Here is a 9,057-nt window from a genome sequence, read left to right as displayed (position 1 = left end):
AGGAGAGGAGAGGAGAGGAGAGGAGAGGAGAGGAGACGGAAAGATAGAAAACAACAGGTCAAGCCAGGCATGGTGGCACATGCCTGTAATCCCAGCACTCGGGAGGCTGAGGCAGGAGGATCACTGTGAGTTTGAGACCAGCCTGGGCTACATAGTGAGTTCCAGGTCAGTCTCAGCTACATAGCGAGACCCTGTCACACACACACACACACACACACACACACACAAGAAAGAAAACTACAGGTGAATACTTCCAATGAACAAAGATGCAAAAATTCACAATAAATTACTTGCAATATTGTTTGCAAGTAGACTTTATCCCAGAGATGCAAGGATGGTACAATGTATATAAGGCAGTAAATGTAGTACAGCACATAAACATAAGTAAGGATAAAAAATACGTGATCATCTTAATAGATGCAGAAAAAGCCATTGGCAAATCCAACACCAATTCATGATAAAACCCTGATGAAAAAATATATAGAAAGACCTTACTTTAAGGCATTTATGATAAACTAATCATTAAATAGGAAAAAACAAGTGAAAGCATTCCCTAAAACAATTAGGAATTCACAAAAGCTAAATTATAGGAACAGCCTAAATACTTGTTAATAGAAAAATGAACAAAAATTATATATATATATATATATATGTATGTATTACATATGACATAAAGCAGAACAAATTTGAGTCATTCATGGAAAAACGAATGGATCCTGAGACCATAATATTTTAAATCAGACACAAGAGGTTAAATGTTGCATGGTTTTCTTATATGAGAAACCCAAACTATAAATAATTTATTAAACAAAATAAAGGAGATATGGTAGAAAAAAAAGGAGGCAGACTTTTTGGTGATGAGAAAGGAGCACTAGAAAAAGGGGCAGAGATGGTGGGGAAGAAAGTGAATAAAAGTGATAGAGAAACAAGATATATATGTACTAATTCCCTAAAGTGTAATTATTATGTATCACAAATATATACTAATAAAATGTATTAAATAATGTACATAAAATAAAATCACATATAGGTTGAAAATAAATGGATGGAAAAAAGCATATGAAAATGAAAGGGGAGGACTCAATATTAATGTCAGATAAAATAAGACAAAATACAGTCAGCCAAAAAATATTTCATAATGATAAAAGTTCCATTCATAAAGAAGAAATAACAATTACACATGTGATATTTAAAATATATTAAACAAAAATTAACAGAAAGAGAGGCATAGATGATTTCATTGTCATAGAGTTATCAATACCCTTTCATCCCCCAGCATTTCATAGAAGATCTAGGCACAATTCAATAAAAACGATCTGAGCAGTCCTATCAATTACCTGTACTAAAATAACCCAATGCCAAAACACATATTATTTTCAACTATACGTGGCATGGAAAGAATATGAAGTATGTTTTCTAACTACAATGGATTTAAATGAAAAGATCAGTAACAAGATATCTAAGAATTTATGAGGCAAATCAGAAGGATATGAAAAGACAAACAATGCAGGGTGAAGTGAAAATATAGTAGTATTAAAACTTGAGTCCAAGCTGGGCATGGTGGTGCATGCCTGTAATCCCAGCACTTGGGAGGCTGAGGTAGGAGGATTGCTGTGAGTTAGAGACCAGCTTGGGCTACTTAGTGAGTTGCAGGTCAGTCTCAACTACATAGTGAGACCCTGTCTCAAAAAAACAAAACAAAACAAAACAAAACAAAAAATAAAAAACAAAAAAACAAAAAAACCCAAAACTTGAGGCCAAATATCATTATGGGGAGAACACTTACCAAAATAATGTACAAGAAAGAAATTGTAATAAAATGTTCAAACTCCAAGTTTTGGATAATAACAAAAGCTTGAAAAGAAAAACTTAAGTGTGAAGATTCCCAGATAAAATAGAGAAGGTGGAGGGAAAAAAATCACATAGTTTAGTTATCCCTTAATGTAAAAATCCACAATTCTAGGAGGTTAAAAAAAAAACCACTGGTCATTCCACTTAGAAGCCCTTTGTAAGGCATCTAATAGAGCAAGTGGTGCTTGCCTAACATTAGCTCCTGCTCATTTGAGGAAACCAAAATACTTCAATTCAACTTTTTCTATTTTAGTTTCTGTTTATTCTGATCAGTCTTGGCCATGGGTTCTAAGGACTAATGAATTAACAACCTGAAACTATTAGGGATAATTTGAGAAGACAGTAATCTTTTAGGTTTTATGTCCTTAGCATAGAAGGACTACTGGTTGTTCAGTTGTTACAACGCGTGCTTTATCTCTGGAGGAGTTGTGATTGCAAGTATTGTCTGGTCATAGTCCTTCTATCTGGCAGTGCAGCAAGCTGACTTTTAGTCTGAGGAGAACAAAAGAAGGGAAATCTGAGGGACTAGAAGAAAAGAGTTTAATTATTTCTTGACTGCCAGACAGTGAGTGACACGTTCAAGGATGGAAAAGGTAGTAGTAAAATTTTCCTGTCTCAAGTGTGTTCCCCCTGCCACCCAGGTGACCTTGTTAGCCAGATCTTGTCAAAAAGCTGCAGTGTATAGAAGCTTCATCCAATAAGTAGTGCCCTATAAGGGAAAGTGGCCCTGTGCATAAAAATTAGCAAGCTTTTTAATTTTTACCTTGGAAAACTTAATTTAAAAATATAAGAATAGCTTCAAAATAGTTTTTGATTCCTTAATGTACAATTATATGTAATATGGTCATAAAACAGATTCAAGGTAACCTTCCAATGTGTCAAAAAAAAACTATAATCAGAATAATCTAACAAGATCAAGTCCTTTTATTCTGTTTTATAGTATCAGTATTTTAAAATTTGTCATAGTTTTACAGGTTTTGTGACTGTCTGTCATAGGGCAGATATCATGTTTGGTTCACTATCAATATTTCTAGCAGTTAGCATAGTGACTGGCACAAAATGGGCATTCAGTAAATGTTAATAAAAATAATCAAGTTGTATTATTTTAGTCTCATCCATATCATGAATATAAGATATCATTAGTAAGAGTTATAAAGATTAGGTTAGATAACATACATTAAAATTCTTTATAAACAACAAATTGCTTTGCAATTTATGTGCTTTTATATTATTTTATGATCCTTGCCCCCCTTACCGCTCTCAGTCTCATTCCATTTCCTCTTGCTTTGCTGCGTCCCTTTCTCTGTAACTTATCCTCTCCCTTAGGTTCATGCCTTCCCATTTGGTCCTTCTTCCCCAAAGGGCTATGATGATTCTGACAGTGATGACGACGAGGACGACGATGATGATGATGATGATGGTGATGATGATGATGATGGCCACCATGGCAGGGGACTGTGTGATACTTCATTAGGGTAATAAAGCTGAGACTACAGGAAATGAAAGTACACATGGTCGTCATTTCCCAGCTCCTTGGAACTATATATACTATATATATATATATAATATATATATTTTTTTTTATCAACACCTACTTTTAGCATCTTCTTTATATTTAATCCTATTATTTAATATCTATATATTTCTCTCTTTGAAAAAAATACAAGAGAAGGAAAGGAATAGTAATGCCGTACTGATGTCCCACCAATTTCATACTCATATCTCTCTTCTCTCGACTATGCATTACTGTGCATTAAGACTAAAACAGAGAACACCCATTCACTCAAACAGATTCAGCGTTATGCTTCTTTCTCTTTTCATGTGTCTGCAGGAGTAGAATCAGGAAACAAACTCTTCTTTCACATATATTCTGTGTCTCTTGGGGTTTTAATTTCTTTCTTTTTAGGGGGGGCAATTTTGTGTTTTTTAAGTCAGGCTTACATATGAAGACTTTAGAAGCTAAGAGCACAGCTTATTTTAATATTGTGTACGTTAAGATTATTGATTGCTAAATGGAAAACAGTCTGAGATTAGTGACTTAAAGCAATGACCACTGTATTTCTTCAGGAATTAATATCGGGTTCATCTGATTGGTTCTTCTTAACCATGTGGTATCAGCTATGGTCCTTCCTGTGGTTGGACCAATTCAGCTGATGAGTCAGTTGGACATGGGCTGAAATGTAGCAGAAATACAGCCAGGGCTTAAACGTTTAAGGGAGCTTCGCTGACATATCTGGCAGCTCAGCTGGAAAAACTGAGAGTTGGGTGCCTGGCAGGACTTTCATGCTTCTTCTCTCTTCACAGAGTGACTGGATCTCTTTACACGGGGTTCAGGTTCTACTGAATGAGAAACAAAAACTCTCATAATACTCATTATCAGAAGTCATTCAGAATCACTTTGGCCACATTCTCTGTCAAAGATAGTCACAGAGATAAAATTCAAACAATGCAAGCCACAAAAATTTTACTTCTTGATGGGCGTGTGTCAAAATCTCCTTGCAAAAGAGCATGTAGAAGAGAAGATAAAGTTATGAATATCTTTGGATACAAAAATCCACCATACTGGGGTACATTTTCTATTGAGTAGTTTGATTAAATTTCAAATGAACTGCAAGAAGGAATCACAGAAGTTGACTATTCTAACGTCTCTGTCAATTGATAATCATATAAAATATTCTTAGGAAACTGACAACTTCTCTATAACCAAATACTGTGACAGATAGACAGTAATTCAGGAAATAGTTCCCTTTTTGACCACTCTGGTTTCCTATAATTTTCATAATCAGAATCAAAACAAGATTTACAAATTACATTAAGTGAAAAATGTCACAGATATTTTCAGAACAATTTTAAAAAAATTTACCCTCTATTGCTTGCTATTTATTTGATAAAGAAATTGGTTCATTTGAATTTTTCTCACTCTGAACTTGGCTCATGGAACCCTTTCTTAGCAAGTTCCTCCATCCTTTATATTCCCTAAAGAATAATTGACTCCTAATTGAACTCAAATTTAATTTTCTTGGCCTGAATTCATCATAGGAGGAACTGTATATTTCTGACCACAAAACAACCAGAGGCACAAAATGCCAGTCTGTCTCTTTTCTGATTAAAATTTATCACTGGGTTTAGATGCTGTCAGCCTATCTCTCCAGAATGAAATTCCCCAGGAATGTCTCTTAGTTATCTTAGTAGTCAAAACTCTTACTTTCATTAGGTGCTGCAAACTAATTATTTTCCAAATTTGTCTTTCTGTTTATTAGCTGGATTTCTTATATGAAGAATTTTTGCTTGACTATTTGATTACACAGTTTGTATAACAAAAGATTAATAAATATCTGAATTTCTTTCCTTTTCTTTTCTGGTTTTCAGAATAATAATTTGGTGCTCAGCAATTGTGCCAGCTTTCTCTTCTTGTCACAGAATATCGGAGAATACAATTTAAAGGAGGAAAGATTTATCTTGATTCAAAAATTTAAGAGGTTCCTGTTCATGATCAGCTGGCTTCATTTCTTCTAGATTTGTGACAAGGCAGAAACATAGAGCAGAAAGGCATATCCTTTTAGAAGAAAGGATATCTAGAAAGCTTAGTTTAATTGCCACTGTATTGAAATTGCTTCCAGGGATTTCTGAGCAGATAAATCTAGAACCTATTTTTTAAAAAGTAAAATACACCATGAATTTATACTGGATAAGAAATTCAAATTTAAGATCATAGATTTGTTAATTTACTTGCTGTCAATATTTGTACCTCTTTTACTTGGAAATAATTCCTAAATATTTATATATTATGTATGAATTTAGTGAATAAGTTAATGAATTATATAAGAACTAGTACAAATGCACATTAATTATAAAATAGCAACATGTATATAAATACTAAGTATGTTTTAAATTTTCTCTTTTTGTTTTAAAGATATATCACATAGGAGTACATTTAAATTTCTGAGTTCAAATTACCAGAAAGATTTCCTGTCTGTGTGACTAAGTCACTACCTTCACATATAGTCTCATTTGTTTCATTTTGGTTTTGACTTTTTAAAGGAATATCTTTGTGTTTTAAGTTATTTGACCTAGGTTGATCATATATCCCTTCTGCATATTTTTAAAAATGGATTTATTGAGATATTTGTCACATAATATATAATTCACTGTTAAAGTGTACAGTAAAATGCTTTAAAAATAATATTCACACAATTGTTCAACCATCCCTACATTTTAAATTTTGTTTCCCTAAAAATTAAAATATAGAACTTCATACTCATGAGGAGTAACTGTCTATTTTCTATTACCTTCATTCCTGTTCCCAACTCTAGGAAACACTAATTTATTTTCCATTTGTATAGTTTTGCCCATTATAGAAATCTCATATTTACTGAATTATACAATGCATGGCCTTTGTGACTAGATTCTTTCTCTTAGTATAAAGTATCTGAGTTTCATTCATTTTGAAGTGTGAATCGGTACTTCACTTTTATTGATGTATGTATAATATTCTATTGTATGGATATACTATATTTTATTTATCCTTTTATCAGTCAAAGGACATTTTGATGTTTTCCATTTTTTGGTGTATAAGGTTTTTTGTGGATATATTTTCTTATTTACCTTTGTATGTAACCCAGGAGTGCAATATGCATATCTAAGGTTCAGTTCATTTTAATTTATTATAAAATAATATTGACGCTGTATGTTGCCATGTTACAATGTACAGATCAAGTCCTAAAGATTTAATATGTGTCATCTCATCAATATACCAAGAAAGAGTTGACCCCAAAAATGAATGAAGCAAAGAAAAACCAACACCCTCTGGTTTCCTCTTAGTATTTCACAACTTTCTCAACTCAGATTATTGATATAATTGTAGTTTTCTATCCACAGCTCAAAAATTCCCTTGATGGATATTCATTTGTATATGATTCATTGAGTCACCCAGGTTATCAAAGGGTAGTAACAAAGTAGACGAGATGAAGAATCATGTGGAATAAGTATGTGGCTCAAAGTCATAGATCTGGGTTTGATTCATGGCTCTGTGACTCAGTAGCAGGGTGACCCAAAGTAAATTACTTGTCTCCTCTGTGCTGGGTTTCTTCTCTGTAAAATGAAGACAAATGGAAACTACAGACTTTTCTGATCTTGTAAATATTAAATTTAAACAACATAAAGTATTTATCAGCATGTCCCATACCTTATATGTAACGGACAAATACTTATTTTTATTTTATAATTTCTATTTAAAAGTAAGTTACTTAAAATTTTAGTGGAAAGAATTTAGTGATTTCACTGAATACTTATTCTCTTGGATATATAATATATTGTTGCCAACCCAATAGGGGCTTGGTAATGGCATAGTAATGGGTCATCTTGACAAAACATTGGGAGAAATCTACAAATGATACGCTGTTAGCAATTTGGGTTTTTTCCCTTTCTTTCACGTACCATAATAAAAACAACCTTGAATACTCAAGGAGATAGATGAGGTGTCCTTAAAACTGACTATAAGAAAGACTCAAGTTGCTTAGTCCCTGCCCTGAGTTTCCTCATTAGTTAAATATAAATTTGCCCATTTAGCTGCCCCCATTGGGACTTAAAACTCATCTTGTAATAAAATATAATTAATTTCTGCAGACTGAGTTCCTAATAATATCATTGTAATGGTTCTCTGTGTTTAATAGTTGAATCTAAGTAAGTTGGTCACGACCCAGCCCCATTTGTTTCAAATTATAATTTTGTTTTCCGGGTTAAGTTTATTTATAAATCTTCCCAGGTGTCCAAAGGTCTGCATGATGCTCATAAACTTGTTAAGAATTGGAATGCAAATTTAAACTTTAGCATCATTTTAGATACTGTTTAAATTTATTCCATTTAACATTGTGTACTCCAGTGGGAAAGAAGTCAAAACATCTGAAAAGGTCTTTTTTTTTGTTTTGTTTTAGCAAATTACTCTCTAGTCAAAATTTCATTTGCTTATCAAACATAAATTTTTCTGAAATAAAAATTACTCTATGACAATAAATTTTAGACAGACGTTATTTATCACTATCATCTTCTAAATTGTATTTGTTAACAAATCTGGGGTACTCTATATTGAACAAATTTATCAATATATAACTACTACAAATAATATTTCTGAAGTAAAGTAATAACATTTGACACGATCAAAAATGCATGCAATTTTATTTTTGAAGTATAACTGATACATAATAAATGTACATATTTGAAGTAAAATTTGATAATTTTGATTTATATATTTATAACACATGGAACCACTGTCCAATCAAAATAATGAACATACCCATCATTCACAGTAGCTTCCTTATGCTCCTCTGTAATCTTTCCTTCTATTGTTCTCCCTACCCTCCCTCTACCACCCTACTGCCACCCCATCCACAGGAAATCAGTGATATGGTTTCTATCATTGTGTATTTGTTTGTAAGATATATATATATATATATATATGTATATATATATACATATATATATACACACACATATATATGTATATGTATGTATATATATATTTGTATATATACATACATATATGAAATCAGTAGACACTTTTTGTCTATTTTCTTTCACTCCACATAATTACTTTGTGATTTACCCATAGTGCTGTATATATCAGTAGTTCATTTCTTTTTTTTGGTTTTTTGAGATAGGGTCTCACTATGTAGTTGAGACCAACCTGCAACTCACTATGTAGCCCAGGCTGGTCTCGAACTCACAGTGATCCTCCTGCCTCAGCCTCCCAAGCACTGGGATTTCAGGTGTATTCTACCCCACCCAGCTAGTTCATTTCTTATATGTTGAACCCATGTGCAGAGTATATCAGTGTTCATTTATCCATTAACACTCTGATGAAGATTTGTGTTGTTTGAACTATTACAAATAATGCTGCTATGAACATTTGTTACAAATCATTACATAGTCATTTACTTTATCCCTCAGATAAGATAAAGTGGTTGGATCATATATGTCACAGATGAAGAAATTTCAAAAAATGTCCAACTATTTTATAAAATGTCATACTGTTTTATAAGACTATAATCAGTGTATCAGAGTTCCAGTAAATCCACATATTTGCCAACACTAGGTACATTCAGTGTTTAAATTTATCCATTCTGATGCATGTATAGCGGTAATTTATTGTGCTTTGAATTTGCACTGATCTAACAATGAGGTTGAGCATGTTTTCAGTTCTTAACATAT

At 32.6% G+C, this 9,057-nt stretch overlaps 2 long non-coding RNA genes across 4 annotated transcripts in view; one reads left to right on the top strand and one right to left on the bottom strand.

The window, feature by feature from the left end:
• Positions 1-3,278, top strand: part of LOC104847596 — a 21,291-nt gene extending 18,013 nt beyond the window's left edge. The window contains exon 3 of one of the 2 annotated variants that reach the window (XR_776192.2): positions 3,178-3,278. This is a non-coding gene — a long non-coding RNA (uncharacterized LOC104847596). The remainder of the gene's footprint in view (positions 1-3,177) is intronic. The other variant, XR_004518269.1, reaches the window with a different exon arrangement.
• Positions 1-9,057, bottom strand: part of LOC104847602 — a 66,650-nt gene that overhangs the window by 45,808 nt on the left and 11,785 nt on the right. Inside the window, exon 4 of one of the 2 annotated variants that reach the window (XR_776195.3) lies at positions 3,107-3,341. This is a non-coding gene — a long non-coding RNA (uncharacterized LOC104847602). Of the gene's footprint in view, positions 1-2,775; positions 3,342-9,057 lie in introns of those variants that run through there. The other variant, XR_776194.2, reaches the window with a different exon arrangement.

The sequence above is a fragment of the Fukomys damarensis genome, unplaced genomic scaffold (genome assembly GCF_012274545.1).
Source record: "Fukomys damarensis isolate Sample0158 unplaced genomic scaffold, DMR_v1.0_HiC HiC_scaffold_20, whole genome shotgun sequence".
Taxonomy (NCBI): Eukaryota; Metazoa; Chordata; class Mammalia; order Rodentia; family Bathyergidae; genus Fukomys; species Fukomys damarensis.
This window is presented reverse-complemented; position numbering and strand designations above follow the sequence as displayed.